General features: G+C 37.3%; 1 protein-coding gene across 13 annotated transcripts in view; it reads left to right on the top strand.

The window, feature by feature from the left end:
• LOC124428108 (protein turtle) overlaps positions 1-20097 on the top strand; it is a 194685-nt gene that overhangs the window by 19136 nt on the left and 155452 nt on the right. For all 13 annotated transcript variants that reach the window (XM_046971769.1, XM_046971760.1, XM_046971776.1 and 10 more), the window contains exon 2: positions 18021-18071. The gene's annotated coding sequence lies outside the window, so the exon portion shown is untranslated. The remainder of the gene's footprint in view (positions 1-18020; positions 18072-20097) is intronic.

Genomic DNA, 20097 nt, shown 5'->3' with positions numbered 1-20097 from the left:
ATCTTGATCAATCATATATATATATATATATATATGTAAATATTACATGTCGTTAGATGTCCAGAGATATAAATTATCACTGTGCTTTGTATCAAGCCGCTATCATAACTAACACATATCTAATAGTAGTTGGTAATTACACGACATCGTTTCATATGTATCACGAAGGGGAACACGATATCTGGACGCTATGTCCTTGTAATCAGGTAGTCGTCTTCTTGAATAATAAGGACGTCGCAATTATCTATTTAAATGATACAAATGACGTAGAGAAAGACGCGTTTGGTTCTTTTAAGATACGATATGGATTTCTCGAGAGTGTTTTTTTTTTCTTTTTTATTTTTTATTTTTTTTTTTTTTTAACCTGAGAGGGAGCTCGCGATACTAACTGCTATAAATTTATATACCCACCGTTGGGACCGTGTTGGAGGCCTGGATGCACCTGTACCTGCATTATCCGAGACGCAGCTGCGAACGGCGCGAACGTAGTGCCCTAAGTAATGGCCAATCGGTGTTTCGTGCTATTCTGTATCACGAATATAGAACGAATCTTTTCCCTCTCTTCTTCGTTGGTCTTCGTTATATGCGTGTACTTTGTTAAATGACATGTTGTTTAATATTTTTTACTAGTTTCATTTGAGATAAGATTCAATATTTAAATATTCGTTATCTATAGTTATTCATTTTTCCTTTTACAAAATATCTTTATTTCAACCAACGACGAGGTTGTGTCAATGTAATCCCTGAATTTCAGATATCGACTTCGATAGCTGAAAGCTTTCTATTTGAATATAACAGACTAGCTTCGTAATCGCGCGTCCCGTTATAACTCTATTCGGTTCAATAGAAAGATCTTTGGTCTTTCATCGTTTGCCAGGAAGCCATAAATGAGTCCTCCATCCGAAGAATATTACTAATTTACTTTGAAATATTCCTTGGTCTCATATCCAATATTATATTATATTAAGGTAAAATTAAAAATGTGCTATTATTTTTGTTACAATGCTTTTCAAAAAATATCTTTCAATGCGATAGCATGAATTAGCATGGGTAAACTATCACCGACCGTAACTTTCGCGTTTCGTTGCATATTACATGAGCATAACGCGGGACATGCATTATATATGCATCGTGTACGTTCAAATGCACTTACACTAACACTAACGTGTTACTCTCGAAATATCGTTAAAGTTTAACTACCGAACGTGAGGTCCTCTTCATTTTGTGATTCTACTTGACCTTAGATTAAATAATTCTTATAAATATCGTTTCTTTAGAATATTGAATATTGCTTCTGTTTGATCTTGAAGATTTCAATCCTCAATTTATCAGTCGTTATAGGGCACCGAATAGTCGCGTCATATTTTCATTAGCGGAACGTCGATGAAATTACCGCTGGCCGTTCTGTAAATATCAATTAGCACAAGTATCGGTGCAGCTCGTTGCAATTAATGCAGCGCAAATATTTAGTCCGTTTGCGGACGTAGTGGTACATCGTTCGTCGTTCTCCCTGCCCCATCCCGTTGCCCCTTTGCGCTTAAACCCATCCCCGTTTTCCAAATTCACGTGCGCGTAATGTGTACTCCAGTTAAACCCACGCTCGAACGCGTTTCGTCGTGGTGCGTTTCGCGGCTTGAAAACGTTGTGGGGGAAGGAGGAAGGGGATAAAGACCGAGCGGAAAAATTGTGTGCGATGAACGTGATCGTTCGTGATTAACGAGGACATATCATTTGGTATAATATTAATTTCGGAAATAAAATACGATGAAAATTCGAGTATCGAATAATTTCATACGAATGTCTAATTTTACGGGATCGATCCTTTCATTGTTATTTTCGCGTTTTATAGTAACGAGTCATTAAGTAATAGCTTCGTCATTAATGGAATATGATCTCAACGAACGACGCAATTTCGATATCGGGCTACTGCCCGTTGATTAATAGCTATCGAACATTGTGTACTAATGTAAATTAAATACGTATCGGGCGTTATGTGTTGTAAGAGTTGGGCTAAATCACTTTTGACTTTAGCAGGGCTCGTTTTAATCATCGCGATAATTAATCGGGTGAATGTTATACGATATATTTAGAAGAGACAATGATCAGTCATTAATAATTGCTATTTAAATAAGCAACGTGTTTAGAGAAATCGTTAATGTCTATGATATTTTATCTGACTTTCTTAAAGTCCATAGATACTTTTTGTCATTGAAACTTATGATTATTGGGATCATTGGAATCTTAATATGATAGTGAATTTAATTATAATTTAAGATATCATTATATTTTATTTTAAATAATTTTTTTCATCGTTCAAAACATATTACATGATTGAACAAATGGAAACAACATGAGGAATCGTACGAAGAGAATCATAAAAAGCTAAAGGGAAGTAAACTTGATAGTCTCGAACGATCTTAACGACGATGATCGTGAACGATTACTCTCGTCGTTCGAAAAGGATCGTGGGTAAAGGTGAGAGAACATGTTCGACTATTCCCTGTGGCCGTTGGTTGGTTCGTGAAAGTGGCCGCGAGAAACGAAACGACGTGTTCTCGAATCGCTCGGTTGAGCTCGTTTCCGTTCGTTAGGCACGTTTTCAACGAGGGTGTTTTCTCCCGTAAAAGCTACGATAGATGGACTAAAAGCGAGAGAAAAAGAAAAAGAAAGAAGAAAATATAAAAGGACGAGTAGTAAGAACTGTGCAATGATCGGACATAAAAAGCCATCTCCCGAAGCTGCTGCGATTCTCCAATTTATGACGATCTTCCTTCCACTTTGTCATTAAAGTTCGTTCTAATGATCGTCGGTCCTCTTTTCAGTTAAAAGAAATACGAGTTTTCTACTAGCTGAAGGATGGGATATTGGAGAGGGATGGCGGATTAAGCCAAGACAGGATCGTAGGATTCTCTGGCTCTTCTTTTGATGATAAAAGACGAAGGAGAAAACGCCGATAAAAGTGTCGTCGTCGAGTATGAACGCGCAGGATTTTCTCGGGTAGGAAGATAGAAAGAAGAAATAAAAAGAGAGAAAGAGAGAGAGAGAGAGAGAGGTGAGAAAGCGAGGGACGCGCTTTTCATTAAACCGCAATGCGAGACGAACTTGAAACCGATGAGGTTTTGGCCTCCCGGCGGTTTTAAAATCCTCACGAATGCAAATAAAAGTCTTATTCTTTCTTGGATTTTTAAAACGTTTTATCTTTTTCTTCGCAGGTACAACATGTGCTTTTTATTGATAATGGAAGTTCTTTCTTGTGAAATCACCGAGGATATCGAGGAATCGGGTATCATCTCCAACATCACGCCATTTAATTACACGAAGTTATTAAAGCGATCCTATACTCGATGCAGTTTTTTTCAAACCGCAAAGAGCTTCGGTATATCTTCTATTCGTTTTGTTCCTGTAGAGAACGCGGAGGTTGCAAACGAATCACCCAGTATATGCGGCAATATACGAGACACGGGTAAGAGGGCGAATCGACGAGCCATTCGTTACCGTCGAGATGTTATCCTGGACTCTGCCGCTTCTATTCGGCGATTTTTTTGTTTCTCCTCTCTTCGATGGTTGCCAGTTCTAACCACTACCACCACCACCACAACCACCACCATCACCACCACCATCACCACCACCAAAGCTATCCAATGTGCGAATCGATGTAAAAATGTTCCTAATGGCGGTTTGAAGCACAGCAAAACTGTAAGACTCAGAAGACACGAATCATGATTTAATGCTTCTTTAATTGAGCAGACTCCTTAACTCGATAGTTTTCCATCTGTTTATGAAAACGTGATCTTTGAGCGTGTTTGAAAAGGGATCGCTGTTTGAAATTTCAAAGACTGCTAAGTTTGAATATCACGATATCTTTTACAGTTTACATGCGGTAGATTTCGGTCATACTATCCGTCTTAAGACGGAGGAAGTTAAAGGGTATCGTAATCCCTTAAGGTTTCCTAAGACTTTATGTTGTACGTAAGACTACGTGTTAGACTAATTGAATGTTGGTATATTTATATCGAATTTATAGAACAAAAAAAGCAGAATAGTTGGCCTCCACGTAATTACACGAAATTGGAGACTTTCTTCTTAATGAAACTTATAAACTTTCTTTAGACTTTTACGAACTTCATATCGAAACTAAAGGAAAGAAGAAGATGATGAAGAAGAAGAAGAAGAAGAAGAAAAAGAAGAAGATGGAACCTCACTTAACAAAGATAAATCTCTGTTCTTGCTTAACTCGGAGAATTATTCCGCATCGCGTGATAATTCTTCATTGCTTCGCGTCAGATGAGCGATGAAGTCATCAAATCATGATATCATTCTCGTGAGGAAACTGATCGTTTGTCTCTGACGCGTCTTCGTGATTTCAACTTCCGGTTCTCTCGTCCAAAAGCAAAGGAACTCCTTTCGTACGAGTCGCTTACACGAGAACGAACGTTTGCTAAACGGCTGATCTTAGGAACGATTGGAGCGATTAGGCCAATGAAAGTGCAGGAAGAGCGCTATTATAGGGTCGAAGAACAAGAGTACCCTTTCTCTATTTCATTCTCCCTCTTTCTCAGTCATTGTCATGGTCATTTCCAATGTGAAGTTTCAAGTACCGTTTCCTTCCAGTAGAACGTCAGTTTATTTGGCCGATTTTATTGACCGTCTGGCCTTTCCTCTCTTCCACCTATTTCGTCCCTTCCCCTTCGCATTCCGCTCGCGAGGACATCGATCCTCCCGTCGGACGGTGCTCTTTTGCGGCCTCTGCGGTTCTCGCATCGATCCGCTCGAACTTGATTAACAGTTGCAAATTTAATTACCGTTCGTTCGCTTCGCTTGCTCTCTATTCTCGTTTCTTCTTTTTCTCCTTCTTTTCCCTCCCATTCTAACAGCTTATCTCCTCTCTTCCTGAATCTCTCGTATCGCTTCCTCATCGTCTTGTCTGTGCTTTACTTCTTTTTCTAGTCGTCTCTTTCCCGCGGGCGATCTCAGTGGTTTCCTCCTTCTTTTTCCTCCTCTTCGTTCACTAAGATCGCTTCGAAACTCCTCCTTCCAACTCCTCCTTCGAACCTCCTATCTTTTTGATGCTCACCTCCTAGACGGCTGAAACTTTTCGCTGAAGCTAATTGATGGTAACCGCGTAGGAAAGAAGGAAAGACGCGTGGCATCCTCCTTTTACTTCTTTAACATCCGCCCGAAGTCTTTTATCAAAGTTTTATTTACCTCTAGGATGTCCCTATTTTTTTCCCACACTTTCTTTTTTCTTGTTTTATTTTATTTTATTTTATTTTTTTTTTCTTTTTTTATTTTTTGGCAAGTCGTACACGACACCAAATATAATCTTCTATAATTTGACGAGTTTTATTGATCTTAAAAGCGAGTTTGCGCAATATGACTTTGGAGTTTTCTATTGTTTTCTTATTTGTAAAAAGAAACGAGTGAAACAAACAAGCAATATAAGTACCGCAAAAGAAAATACTAACTTTTTGGAGTACGAAAGAATACTGTATCTAATCCTTTTTCTTGTGGCGCCTTTTCAAATGTTTTGATAGTATCCTCTTGAATCATTTCGTGCTCAGAGCAATTAAGTAATTAAGAAAAGGGAAAAGAGAAAAAACAGGGATCTTGGTTTGACATTACCAACTTTAATGGCATTTCGTATTTGTGATAAATAAAATTTTTCTTTCGATAGATCATTCGAATATTCGCTTTCAGCATCTGACCCCTCTTTTAGTCAATCATCACTATGATTATCAAGCGTTCGTGTTAGTAATCTTGCATAATAGCTACACTCGATCTACCTCGTTGCACTTTTATGATACGATCATTAAGATTAAAATATGTTTAAAGTTAGAAACAAAGCGTTTTTACGTTCAACGAAAGTTTACTGTCGGTTTGTTAATTTTTAATATTAAAGTATTTATAATAAATTGGACGACATTTTTGAATTTTTTTTAGGCAATCAATCTAAAATTTTAGGCAACATTTCCATCAATGTCATGGCTCGTGTAGAACTTGAAATAGATTGGAAAAAATCCATTTCTATCAAAAGTTATAACGAGCAAACGTTTTTTTCTGTGTCTAAAAAAAAAAAAAAAAAAAAAAAAAGAAAAAAAAAGAAGAAGGATAGAGAAAATTCGAGAGTATTTCGCTCCCATGTTAAATATATAATATCGGAGTTTCGAATTGAAATTTTTTCGACTAAAAAAGTGAGTGTTTATCTTATATTTTCAAGATTTAAGAGTTACTCTTCCCAAGACCCAAATACTTGGAAAGTCAACATAGCTTCATCCATTACTATATTACATCATAGCCGTTTTTAAGTGTACAACAAATTTGCTGGTGCTCTTTGCACAAAATTTATGTTGAGGAATGAATTACTTATTGAAATGATTACATTATAAAAATGGTTATAATTCAGAAAGTAAATAAGAACGATCGTTTATAGTTTCATTGAGCTTCTCAATTTTTACGATACACTGATAAAAATATGAACCTTGTTTAATATTAACATTAAACCTTTGTAACTAAAGGAAATTACAAATATGTTAAGCATTAAGCTCTCTCATTGCTTAAACGGTTACAAACATTCTACCACTGTTCTTATACAGTATAGATCAAACAGGATACTGGTATGTGTTCAAAGCTTCTCGATTAATAATCGGATGTTATCGCAGGTATTCTCACGAGTATCGTAGGTGCGTCTGGCATTTAAACAAGCAGGCATTTACACCGATGATAATAGAGATGGCGGGAAGGAATTTCGCGGTGCTGCTTAGGCTAGGGTTCGTGTCAAGAGGGTGGCTGCCAAAGGGTGGGTCCCAGTAATATGATTATTCTGCTCTGCTGGATGGCCTGACTCTGTGCGGCAAACTTTAGAAGTTGCGCGCTAGTACCACTCCAAGATAATGAAACGATCCACAAGTTGTCGAGTGCTCGATTCCACCCTTCCTTCTTCTTCGGCTACCTTCTTCGTCTTTCTCCTCTTCTCCTTTCTCTCTTTCTCTTCCTCTCTTGCCTCTCGAGTGAAAGTACCTATCCTTTTGAGAATACGAGAAAAGCGACTAACCATCTTCGTCTCTCACCCTTCTACGATTTCTACCCCCATTGCCAACCCTACTCTTACTTACCCCTTCTTTCTATCTTCCCACCGTAAGCTCGCTTCTTGAATATCTACCCACGACAACGATGTTTGCGCTCTCTCCTTCCACCCTCATACGAGAATCTCGATAACATTAATGCAACCAGCCGATCTCTCTGTCGTTCTATCCCACAGGGTATTGCTATGGTTAGAAAAGCGCGAAAAGTCGATCGTCTTCTAGCTAGCAAAGTCGTGACCCGATCCTTTTGGGAATTTTTGCTTTCCATAATCGAGTTGGCGGAAAGAAAATCAAACTTTGGCCGAATCGAGTTTCGCATTCCTTTTCTAACATTATCGAGGGATTTGAATATGCACTTTAGTTTCATTGAATAATAATAACAACGGTGTAAGATTCCGAGCTCTTGGGTGCTATTCGTTGTTCCGTTTGACGATGGGTGTGTGTTATCACCTATTCGATTTATTCGCTATAACATGACTTATTGTTTGGTAAGATCGATGAAGCGCGTAAACTTTACATGTAAATTTATTTTCTAGAACTCCATTGCAGACGGAGAAAAGGTGATGCATTTTTCATGTCAGTACGAGTCTCTCACAGAAAGAGAGAGCTTAATCCTCCTATAAGATAAATGACAGATAATGGGTGATAACTAATTCAAACGAAAACTCTTGAGCTTTTTTCGTTATAGAGAATATTTTTAAAAACTAGGTAAAAAGAAACTATGGTATTTCTTTCAATTAGAATACTTCATTGAGCTCCGTTCAATAAGCTTTTTTTTTTTAATTTTTATTTGACCTTTTTTCCTATTTTCGTTTTCATCGTATCACGTAATGTAAGAACTTTCAAATGATACTAACATAGTCTCTTGGTCATTGCTCACTTCACTTCATCTCACATCGATTCCACCCAATTCTCTCTATCCTTTTCTGCACCGACTGTCAGTGACATCGTTTCGAACCAGTGGGTTTGTTAGTGAGAAACTCATTTAGTTACTAACTCTACCCCATCCACCAAGACGATAGTCCAGGATAGTCGCACGAGTGCTCCGATAGATCCGCTATCTATCTCTCTTCGATGAAGGTCGTCAAGTATCACCGCGGTCCAAAGCACTTGCAGCATCCTTCATTCCTGAACCGGGCTTCGCCAGATGACGCTCTTTAAAAGTAGACGTTTCGTAATATTCGTAGATTCAATTAACGTCTCTCGCTTAAACGAAAGGTAATCATAGAATTCTCAAAATGAGCGGAACACTAGTGTAAGTATCTAATTAAATTAATGACCAGGTCGGTTACGATTAGACTTTGTAATGTTAGAACTTTAATTATATATTTAAAATTTTTAAGGGAAACAATGAAAGACCGTCGTTTCGTATCTTTACTGGATTTAGTTGAAAAGAAAAAAATTTTTACAACATGGAAATTTTACGTACATTTTATCATGAATAAAGTTTATCTGTGGAAATAGAAAGGCCAATTTTTGGTTTTTTATTTATTTCAAACAGTCAAAAAAAGAAAATGTATGTCACGTTACGCGCATGGATCATGGTTAAATGACATTTCCAATACTTATCATCACTGAATCGATAGACGTATATATGCACCGATACTGACGGCGGTTTGCTCCCATCGGAAATGTTACTGATGAAGTAATTTGACGTGAGCTACATTCAACGAATTAGCCGGAAGGCAACCGTGTTTCTTGGTAGCCGGAGATACATTTCCGATTAGCTAATGAGACGTCATTAGGATGCTTGATGAAGTCTTATCTCGTCGATAATTAGAAATATCGAAGGCCGTTGTTTGTATTAACCAAATGCTCGTTACTTTGCAATCACGTTACTATATTTATATACATATTATTGATTTTCAATGTAGTAAATCGCAAAACAATGATTATTATTCTCTGAATTGATTAGAAGATGATCTTTCCTTATTCTACGGATAAACGCGTTTATTTACTTATCGAACGTATAAGGATAAAAACAAACAATAGATAACGTTGTTTCGAACTACGAGAAGGCAGTCGAACTTGGGACGCCGTCGTGTAAACAGCATTTTGCCAGATCGTTCAAACATTTATACATTTCTCTAGGAATTGATATATGAGAAATTTTCCTTTGCCATGGGAAAAGATCGTCGACTTTAATCATATTATGGTATAATATTTATATTAATAATGGTATTATTTTATCATATGTAAACACACACACATATATATATATATATATATATATATATATTTATATTTTTAATTTGTTAATAACGTTACTTATAGCGATTGTAATGTTTATTAAGATTTTACTACTAATATCATCATATTACATATTATATCTTTAATTTCTACTATTATAATCTGTTATAATAGCCTGTATAGCAAATCCGTATTTAAGGGAAACTGCGATCAATAATAATTAACCGATGTTAGCGGATGATTAAACATTTTGTTCTCAGTTATTGACGATTGTAAGTGCTCTCCAAGATGTGCTTTAGTCATCCATCTCACGATTTCGCTACCAAGCTGTGTTACTGGCATTGAGATCGGCTCGAATTTAGCATTATCATGACCGTTGAAATCGACGCGATCCATCGAGCGACCCACATGTGCATAATGTAGCGACATGGCTTTGCTCCGTCTTGTCCAGAAATGTTACGACAGCTGCAGTTAATGCATTGAGGGTCCTGCCGTTGCTATATCTTACTATATAGCTATCTGGATGGACCAATAGACGTTGCACTTAGGGATCTACAAATATCTCAAATCTTACTGTTCAAAGAATTTCTAAGTTTTCTTTAATCCTTTTTCTAATACAATATATTATATAACATTTTAGGGATATTCTGTTCGTCTGATATTCCTTTATATTCACAATAGAGATCATTTTTAAAGCAAAGAGTTTCCTTTTTTCTCGGAACTCTTCTTCGCACTTTATAGAGGTCGTTATACTCCGTACAATTGTGTCCAGGGATTCGAAGGCTATCGTATATCGAGAGGGAAAAGGTCGATATCTAGGAGGGTCTCTCTTTCTCACTAGCTTTCTGAAGATTCGCTTCAGCAGGTGCACATATTCCTTTCGTCCTGCAATAGTAAATGTGCCAAGAGCGAAAACGCCAGCTTCTACATACAAATGGTGCCATTACCCGAACAGAGAGTATAGGCCGTAAAAGCTTTCGCTATGATCATAGATGGAGGCTTTAGAATGTTTGCTGTATATGGTATATATTTTTCTTAGGGCGTTTACAAATGTTATACTTTAAGTGTTATACTTTAAGTTATTTAACAAAGAGCTGAAGAGATACGTAGTTACACGTATTTAATTTTTACACGTAATTAAAAATCTTTATTCTCTCGGTAAACAATAATTGTTTTGATAAGATAACCTTTAAATCACTTTGATAGATCACTTAGACTTTGTATATCTTTCGTACATATTCATATAATAATAATTTTCAAATACATTCGATCAAACTGATTAAGAGTATTTGTATAGAATGAACAATATTAATTGTTATCAAGGGTATGAGCGTAAAAACAAAATATGAGCATTTCTTTGATCGACGACAAAATAGTCGAACTTGATAATTTTTAATTTTGATCAAGGTCATTGATATCTACGTTGAGGTAAACAGCTCGTACAATGAGGAACAATGTGATACGAGTTATCGAAGAGAACGCGCGATCGAAAGTGTCCAAGAGGATATTCTCTGTTGCACGAGATATTACGGTCGACGACTTCTTGAGCCACCAAGTGAATGCACTCTCGACGACTGTGAGAATTCACAATGGCGCGCGATGTACCAGTGGGAATCGCGTGTTGCACATTGTGCACACGCATAGGCACACGTATATAAACTAAAGGAGTACATATCCCGAGGATCTTTCCGCTTCGTCCTTTTTTCTCTCATCGTCGTCTGCCTTTGTCTTATTCATCCACCCCGTTCTCATAATTAGTGCGACGACTATCGTTGACTAAACGTGAGTGTATGCATTTCTATGTTTTTTTATGAATGTGTTCGCTTTTGCATCGTACTACTTGCAATTACGTGGCTGACACGGGGATACGATGTGTATCCACGCACCGATGTTTAAAGGTACAATAACTGATTGCGGAACTGTCTAGGGAGGGTTAGGAAGAAATGATGCTGTATGAGTATAAGAGTAGAAAACGAAATACTTGCTGAAGTGCAGGGAGCATAATCATATTGACTCTCATTTATCTTTGTACCTCGAGCAATTGAAATCGATCAATACATCGATATTTTTTCTTTCGTTTTTATAATTAAATATTTTTCTTCGAATTATTAATTCGAATATTTTCGAAAAGCTTCATTTTCGATCGCTAATTATTTATCGATAAAGATTTATAATATCATGAATTAATTTTTGTACTGTGAGAAAAATCATTTTCTATATCGTCAGTGTACGTTTGGACACAAAGATAATTTATTAATATGATCGCCTATAGCTAATAAAACGTGTTATTAATAACGATACCAGAATTCGAATATACATTTTGTTTTCAATATTAAGTATAATATATGAGAATATATCGTAACGAACGAACAAATATGTATTCAGTATTTATATACTTTGGCGAGAATATTTTTAGAGAAAAATGGTGGAGTTAGAGAATAGCGTTTGCCTTGTCCATACTACTTGTACATATGGTAAGAGATTAATAAGCATTATCGCATTTCGATATACTACGTTCTAAGGGATTATATCGAGCAGGGTGATAATTTCGAACGGAAGGTATGGCGAATAAATTAGTGGCGGTCTTTCGTGTCGAAAGAGCTGAATATATTTCATCTTCGCGATAAAAACGGCGACATTTAACGTCGGAGGAGAGTAAACCAAGGGGTGGACTATAGAAAGTGGAAAAGGGTGGCGAGAGAGGCTAATTACCTGTCATAATGAATTTATCCGGCATTATGGCTCAGAAAACACAACGGAGTTGGCGGAATAACAGAGATCGAGAATTAATAAGCAAATGTATTACGGCATACCGAACAAAGGTTGGTGGTGGGGAAAAGGATAAACGATTCGTTCACAAATCGCACGCATGGAATATTATTACTTTTGATACACGTGAATTTATTACAGATACACACACACACACACACACATACACGTGTACACATATGTATACACATTCATATGTATAACTATAGTAACTCGTCGTATGTACAGTTAATAGCGTCGGATTCTCCTCACCGAGAATTAATAGCATCAGCAATAACAATTAATGTCGACCAGGCTGCTCGGAGGCTCTTCAATTATTACGTTTATCGCACGCAGAGATTAATAATTGTCTCGTTATAGCTGAAGACACCCCCTCGAGAAAAGGCCAAATTCGTGATGTGTTTGGGCCATGATATAAATGTCGGTGATTTCGCGTTGAGATCTCCAACGATAAATCCACTCCAATTCCCTCTTCTCTTTACCTGTAGCCTGCTCTTGGTGTATTCGGAATGCTCATTGGGTAATTCGTTGGTACGGCATATCGATGAGCCCATCTCGTATATGTCATTCTGAAAAAAGCCGAGAAATTTCTTTACGACAGATATTGTATTACTGTTATTTTTACCGTGAAATAAGGTGATTCTTATGTAAGGTCTATATCGAGTTTACATAAAGATGCATTGAAGAAGAAAGGTCTCGTTTTACGATGAAGTAATGAAAAAGTTTCTAGGACAAATGGGCGTAATGAGATCGCTGATTGCAACGTTCATTGTTACGTTGGATGATAATTAATACGTTATTTCAACATGTGTCTTCGGAAACGTGGATTTGAAAGTTTGTGAATTATAAATACTTAAAATTTAAATAAAGACTAGAAAACAGAGATCGACACAGGCAACTACTCGTTTTTACTATTATGACAGGAAATATTCATAGAGTATGTCTGAATGATCTACGTGATCTAAATGATATTCGTCGTAAACTCAAAGCATTTCGTATATTTACAGTATACTATTTTCAAGCACATTCACATAAGGTATATCTACACAGGAACGCGCTTAGACGAATCTTTTCTCGCAATCTCGAGGAAAGGGTAAATTCAAGCGACACTAGCAAGAACGACACAGTTCCCGCTGATATTATAACGTGACTTCCTATATTTTATCGCAGTAACTCGCACGATATAACGAGTAGTTATATGCACTGCGAGATAGTGGTTCGCGAATACCGCAGGATTCCCTTAGCGTGGAAGGTAACATAGCACACTGCACTATGGGGTGCTATATATTTCCTTAGCAATGGGTGGTAAACTTTTTCCAAGCCTCGAGAGGTCCATGATATAGAGCAAAATCTCAGCATTTCTATCCTTTAGAAATTTCATAGTGAATTTTCGTGTCTCTTTACCCTTTCCTTCCTAGATTCCTTATTCTGTGAATTTATCGAGACAATGCGTGAATTATTAACGTATAAACGTATTCGTTAGAGAAAACTTTATGATTTACGACATGTTCGATGGATTTGTAATCGGTTTTCTATTAACACTTTGTCGATGAACGGTTTATCGATCAGTTTTATGACGGCATGGATTATCAAACTAATGTTTTTTTTTTCGGGGGGGGGGGGTGGACTACTCGTCGAGTTTGAAAAAATAAATTTGAGATACGCAAATAACCGCAAAAATTGATTCGGCAAGAAGACCAATATTTTTTCAGTTATCCGTTATCGCTCAATATCGTAGATACGATGTAATCGAATTTGGCTCGTTGAAAGAGGGAAAAGATTTCTAAGCGAAAGTTCAGGAAGTAATTTCCGAGTATCGCGCTACTCGTCGAAAGGATTCTCCTGTCTGGAAGCACGAAGGATATAAAATGCCTTTCGTCCTTTTTGTTTAGAATTCGCCGAGCGTAGTCGCAATGGAATTACAAAGGGAAATTCTTTCGAGATTAGAAGGATGCGCGCGCGACCGTCGTCTTTTGCTTTGTGTTTATTACGATCTCTCTTCCCGGGTCTTTCTCTCATTCTCTCTTTTCCTTCTCCGACTCTGTTTCGTGATAATGAGAAAGTAGGTCACACGCAACGAAGTTCCCGTGATAAAATAGAGAACGGTGAAACGGAGTCGTCTAGATTTTATGCATTTCTTTTATAGCTCTCTTCTTTTTTTTTTTTTCTTTTCTTTTCTTTAAGCGCTTTTAGGCAAAGTTCAAAACGCTTCGGTAGCCTCGTTTCTGAAATTTATCTTCTTTTTCTATACACTCGATGTGAACATAAAATATTGGAAAAGCAGCGTTTTCAAGATAAATGAAAATTATCGACGATGGAAAATCGGTAATTGAGATAGACGTAAGTTCGGAAAAGAATATAGAAGGTAAAAGAGAGAAAAGAATTTTGATGTAAATAGAAGAAAGCATTTCTCTTAGTCTATCTCTCGGTTCCTTTCAGATCGTACCAATACAAACACGGTAGGACCTAGAAATGTCCACGTATAAAAGTCACCAAGCGCGAATTCTACAGCGACCATTCACGCTCAGGAAAAAGGATCTTTTTTCTTCGTTCTCCTTCGGTGCTCTGTCATCTACCTTTTTCGTAGAATCCCCACATAGAAACGTCGCTTCCCCGAGATTGAGAAAAAAGCACTAGGAGAAAAGGTCTTGAAGACGTCTTCGGTATATTATACTTCATAATTTCGCGATCGATTTACGCGAGCTTCTTTTTCTCTTTCCGTCGCGCTATTGAACCATCCAAGTGTCTGAGAAAAGCGAGAGAAGGAGTTTGAGGAGCTGCCGATAGAATCTTCGTCTAGATTTGACGATACTCGCGCGTTTTCCACACAAAGGAGCACGAGAGCGGAAATTAAACTCTCGAGGAGTTCGATCTCCTCGATGGATCTGCGAAACGTGAAACTTGTTAATCGTATGCCATTGGTATATTTGAAGAAGAGAAAGAGAAGGAGAAAGAGAAGAGAGAGAGAGAGAGAGAAGAGAGACTATTTTTGCATAGATTCTTAATTAGTATTTTTCTATGGTAAATATAAAAATGAAGAGAATGAAGGTTCGAAGGAAAAAGTGTCAAATAGAACGAATTATAAAATATCTAAATTATTTGTTCTTCTTTTTTTTTTTTTTTTCTTACTGTCAAAAATTTATTCTTTTTAAAAGAAAATAGATCTTCGGTAGTTCCTACGTCGACACTTTCCTCTCAAAAAAGTGTCTTGTCTGACAGGAGTATTAATAATTTTCTGAAGCTGCAGAAAGGAAAAAGGAAAGGAAACAGAAAGAAAAACGTTTAAAGGATCGAATCAGCGGGATTGGCTCGCCAATTAGTCTCAGGAAACTGGGTCAGCGAAATATTCCAGTCTCGAGTCAAAAGAAACGAAGGAAAAAAAAAGAAAGAGGAAGAAAGAGAGAGAGAGAGAGAGAGAGAGAGAGAGCGAAGAAAAATTTGTTAAAGAGAGAAGGTTATCGCTCGACGCACAAGTACCTACTTACAATGTCTCGCATCCACCCTTTCCGTTTTTCTAATTCCCGTCCGCAGGGCTAATTAACGAGTCTAAGTAATGCGTGTAATTAAAGGGGAGGGGGGGGGGAGAGGCAAAATACATAGAGTCTGCAGAGAAGCGAGAGCTGTATCGCGAAGAAAACGACGGGAAAACTGGATAGTGCCACCTTTTAATTCTTTTTTTATTATTTTTTTTCTTTTTTTTTTTTTTTTCCTTTGCTCCCTCTCTCTTTCATTCTTTTTGTGCTCTTGTGGGATATACGACGTGTGGAGTGTGCGAACGTCACAGTGCGTGAACACGTGGAGGTTACGTGCCTTTACCAGCCGGTGTTATAACCGGTGAACCGACGAAGAGGAGACGGCAAAACCGAGCGTTCCTACGAGCGGTTCTAGCTACGAATTTCCGGTTATTTTCTGTTGCACCAACCACAGGATAGAGAGGGAAAGAGATATATAGCTGGAGAGAGAGAGAGAGAGAGAGAGAGAGAGAGAGAGAGACTGTTCTTCCAATGCTTTTTAACGTTTTTACGCTCGTCACGTTCCCCTTAACATCTTTCGAGAGACGCCCTTTGATCCGAAGGGTTTAAGATATTTCCTTCGCTCAATGAATTTTCCTTGAACGTTTTACCGTCTAATAAGCGTCGAGTACTTATGAGATATGTCAGAACGTTTGCAATTTCACCTGGTAATTAAATATATTCGTTCCTTTATTAGAATATGAATAGCTCTTTATCTACTCGATGATCCTAATAGCTTGAAAAGAGTGCCAGATTCATTTCGAAAATAGTCGATCAAATATTCTCAAGTACTGGTTATGGAAAAAAGAATGTATGAAAGAAAAAAGAAAAAAAAAAAAAAAGGGAAAAAGCACTTGCACGTTGTTCGCAATCCAATGATTTCCAATTACTTCTTCGATTTGGCGTAATGAAAGTAACTGGTAAAAGCTTGGCAAGTTTTTAATTTCTTTCCCACAGGGGTACAGTAGGGTACCCTAGAAAAATGCGGCGAGTAGATGGCGTTCTTGTTTCGTTAAATATACATCGGGTGAACATCGATCGCGAGTTTCCTGTAACTCGCAAAAATCTGTCAAGCATGACAGACCATTTTGCAATTTAATCGGAAGCTACAGCATCGTATTGGAAGCGGTATATATCGATATAACTTTTCTCCTTTCATACAGATATATACATTCCGTTCGATCCCCAAAGGGATTTAATTTATGATGGATTTCCGTTTCGAACGGTATTAAAATCTTTAATGAATGAGCGAAATGAATTTCACGTGCGTCGGATGTCTACTCACCTGAGAATTCCCACTTAAGTATTATTTCCGCCGTCATACTTCTTGCTTTGTTCAAGTATACCATCTTCTCAGGTTATATAATTAGTTTCTTATTAGATTCCATTTTGCTATTTATGTTGTAAGTATTTCCTGAATACATTCGATGCATTTTCAAAAGATAAATATATTATGATTGTTCTGATTGGTTTTTATAAAAATTATATTATTAGAAAAGCGATTCCTATGGATTTACCGATCGAAGATGATAATTTTTTCTGAAGGCATGAGTACGAAGTTAGAGATTCATTGTTATTTGTAGCTTCTTTATAATCTCGCATACCGAGAAATAGCAACGTTCTGCTTTTTATTTATTGAAGTGTTCATCGAGCGTTTCCCTGTTACGTTAAAGTGTTTTTTAAGTGACTCCAGGAACTTTCAAATTTTCATCCGCTTAAGAGACGATTTTCTCTGCAATTTTCATTGCCTTCTCCACTACCATAGCTGCAACTACTACCATCATTACCACTACCTTCACTGGTTGGTTCCTCCCTCGTAATTCACTCGGTCGTTAAATATTCCAGCGGAGAAAGATTTCCGTTGAGCGGATTTCAGTTACAGTCGGTCTCTTCGTTCGTATACGACGACTATTTTCATAAGGATTTCCCCATTGAAAAGGTCTATTCCATCGTTTCTTTTATTTCTCTTCTTTTTTTAAGAGTTTCGAAATTCGAAAGAAAGTAATTGTCCTTTAACGAAACGCATACGTGTACGATAACGAGTTAGAATTAAGTAGACGAAATTTAACTGTCCCGTTATAGTCCCAAATCGTCGTCTTTGATTTCTCATGTATTTTCCACTTTAATTAGATTCATCACACGAATAATGATTCGTTCGAGTAAGCAGAAACACAAAGTTGTTCTACCGTCGTGAATCTCTCTTAGAGTAATATAATATCATTAACAACGAGAAAAGACATAGAAACATTATCTTCCCTTTGAAATATAGCAATATGGAATATTAATTATAATTTTATAAGAATTCCCATAGGAATTTTAGGTTTATACGAATAAAATGAATTTTTTCAAAATATTATTAATATTCCTTTCGAATTTCTCAAAAGAGTATTTTTACAAGACATTTTTTTTAATTTAATTTATCAATTTATTATGTTTAATTATATCTTCTTTTCTTCTTTGTTTACAGATTCGTATTCACCGACGGTGGTTCGCGCAGCAAGAAGTAGTGTACGCACCCGTAAGTAATCCCAAGTATCTGTTATAGGATTATAAATTGTAAACAACTGAAAGGTACGAGCATCTTCTTCTCTTTTTCTCTTTCGCTTTCTCGGGTCTGTCGGATTGGTATATAGAGTCGGGCCACTTTAATCTCTAGATAGTACTTAAAGAGCGGCGAAATGCCGAAACTGCCGGTAATTAACGCGAGACTGGAGTACTCTACCCATTCCAGGATCGAAATCAAATCGACCGAAGCTCCGTCGCCTGAGCTCGCCAATTTATTTTGCCTCTTCCTCCAACTTCTCTTCTCAAACGATGAGCGCGTACGTGAAACGAAAGTTCGTATCGGAAGTACAGAAAGGAGCATGTTGGAGTGTAAGCCGAAAGAGAAAGAGAGAGAGAGAGAGGGAGAGAGGAGGGGAAGAAAAAGAAAGAAAGAGATAGATAGAGTAAATTCCCCTAAGTCGTATCCAGGACCGTATATTTTTCGAAATTACGCCAGCATCCGAGAATGGTGGAACCAAAAACGCTCGTAACTTTGGCAGCTTAGCCACTTTATACTCTCTTCCTTTCTTCCTCTTTCTCTTCTCGTACATTGAGAAATACATCTTATCTTTCTTTTTATTTTAAAAACGAATTTTTTTCTCCTTTCCTTTTTTCCCCTCTCTAGACCACGGTACTCATCGTGATTAAATACTTCGTTAATTCATAAAGTCATTCGGCTTTCGAAAATGAAAGAAAATTGAAAGATCGTGGAAGCTCGGTGATAGAGAGAAAATTCTTTTTTTCCTCGTGGCATCGACGAATTCGCTTTTCGCGCATTTATACATTTACGTATATCCCCGATGAGAATATTTCATTAAATAGAAACGCGAGATATATATATATATATATATATATATATATATATATATATATATATATATATATATATATATATGGGCGAGAGCTTATTCGTCGTAAAGAGGCGCGCCTCTTTACGAGGAATAATACGTACTATCAAATAGTACCACGTGAGAGCTATACATGTACGTATAGTAGGTACCCAATGCATTTGGCATCCCTTCAGAATACTTGACTTCAGAGAGGAACGGTAGTAGTGAGAGTTTTGCAGAATCACTCTGTATATCTAGCTAACCGTCAATTTTCTATATTCTTCCGTATTCCGTTCTATTTTGAGAAAACCGCGAGTCGTTCGAGTTTCGTTCGATCCTTCTTGAAAGGTCCCCTTCCTCGCCTATATTCGCTTGGAAAGCCGGCATTTCGAAGCAGCTCGTTTGCTTCGTTCCATGAGCCTTTCTACCCTCTCGAAGATATCCGATTTCTAGTACGATCGATGCTCGAAAAATGCCAGCCTTCGTCCTTCGACATTCCTTTTGTGAATTCGCAAAAGACTGTGTGTCTTGCGAATCAAAGAAAAGAGAGAAAAAGGGAGAGAAAGTGTGAGAAGGGGGATGAAGCAAAAAAAAGTGGATATTTTTAAAGGGTGACATCTATGGATGCGAAATGGAATAAAAAGTTAGATAGGACTGGACATAACCAGCAAGATTTTCTTCCATCGAGAACGAATAAATATTTTTCTCTTCGAGAGATCGTTCTCGTTGCGTCGACAAGCAGACATAGTCCATGCTGAAAATGTCGTCGTGTCCATGACGACATGAAGATCATCGATGAAAGCAACGGAGAACGAGCACCCCATCCAAAGAATACTTCTTTCCACCCTCCTCTGCTTTCCACCCTTCGTACGTTTACCTTACCTTCCCAGAGCTTTCCTAGACACGCCTGAATGAATATCATCCCTCTGTCATCTCTCTGATCTTCTTTGTACTCTATTTTATCCGATACTCTTGCAGTTGTATAGTCGCCCTGTCCTTGCTACTTCATTCTTTTCAATTTTGTATTTGTCCAAGATCATACAAGATTCTTTTTGTTTTAACTTTTTTATTGTAAAAAAAAATATATATATATATATATACGTCATCGTGTATGATACACATATTTCTCGATATTTCTCAATATCCTATCGTAGAAGTAGAACGACATCT

This window comes from Vespa crabro, chromosome 11, assembly GCF_910589235.1.
Source record: "Vespa crabro chromosome 11, iyVesCrab1.2, whole genome shotgun sequence".
Lineage (NCBI taxonomy): Eukaryota > Metazoa > Arthropoda > Insecta > Hymenoptera > Vespidae > Vespa > Vespa crabro.
This window is presented reverse-complemented; position numbering and strand designations above follow the sequence as displayed.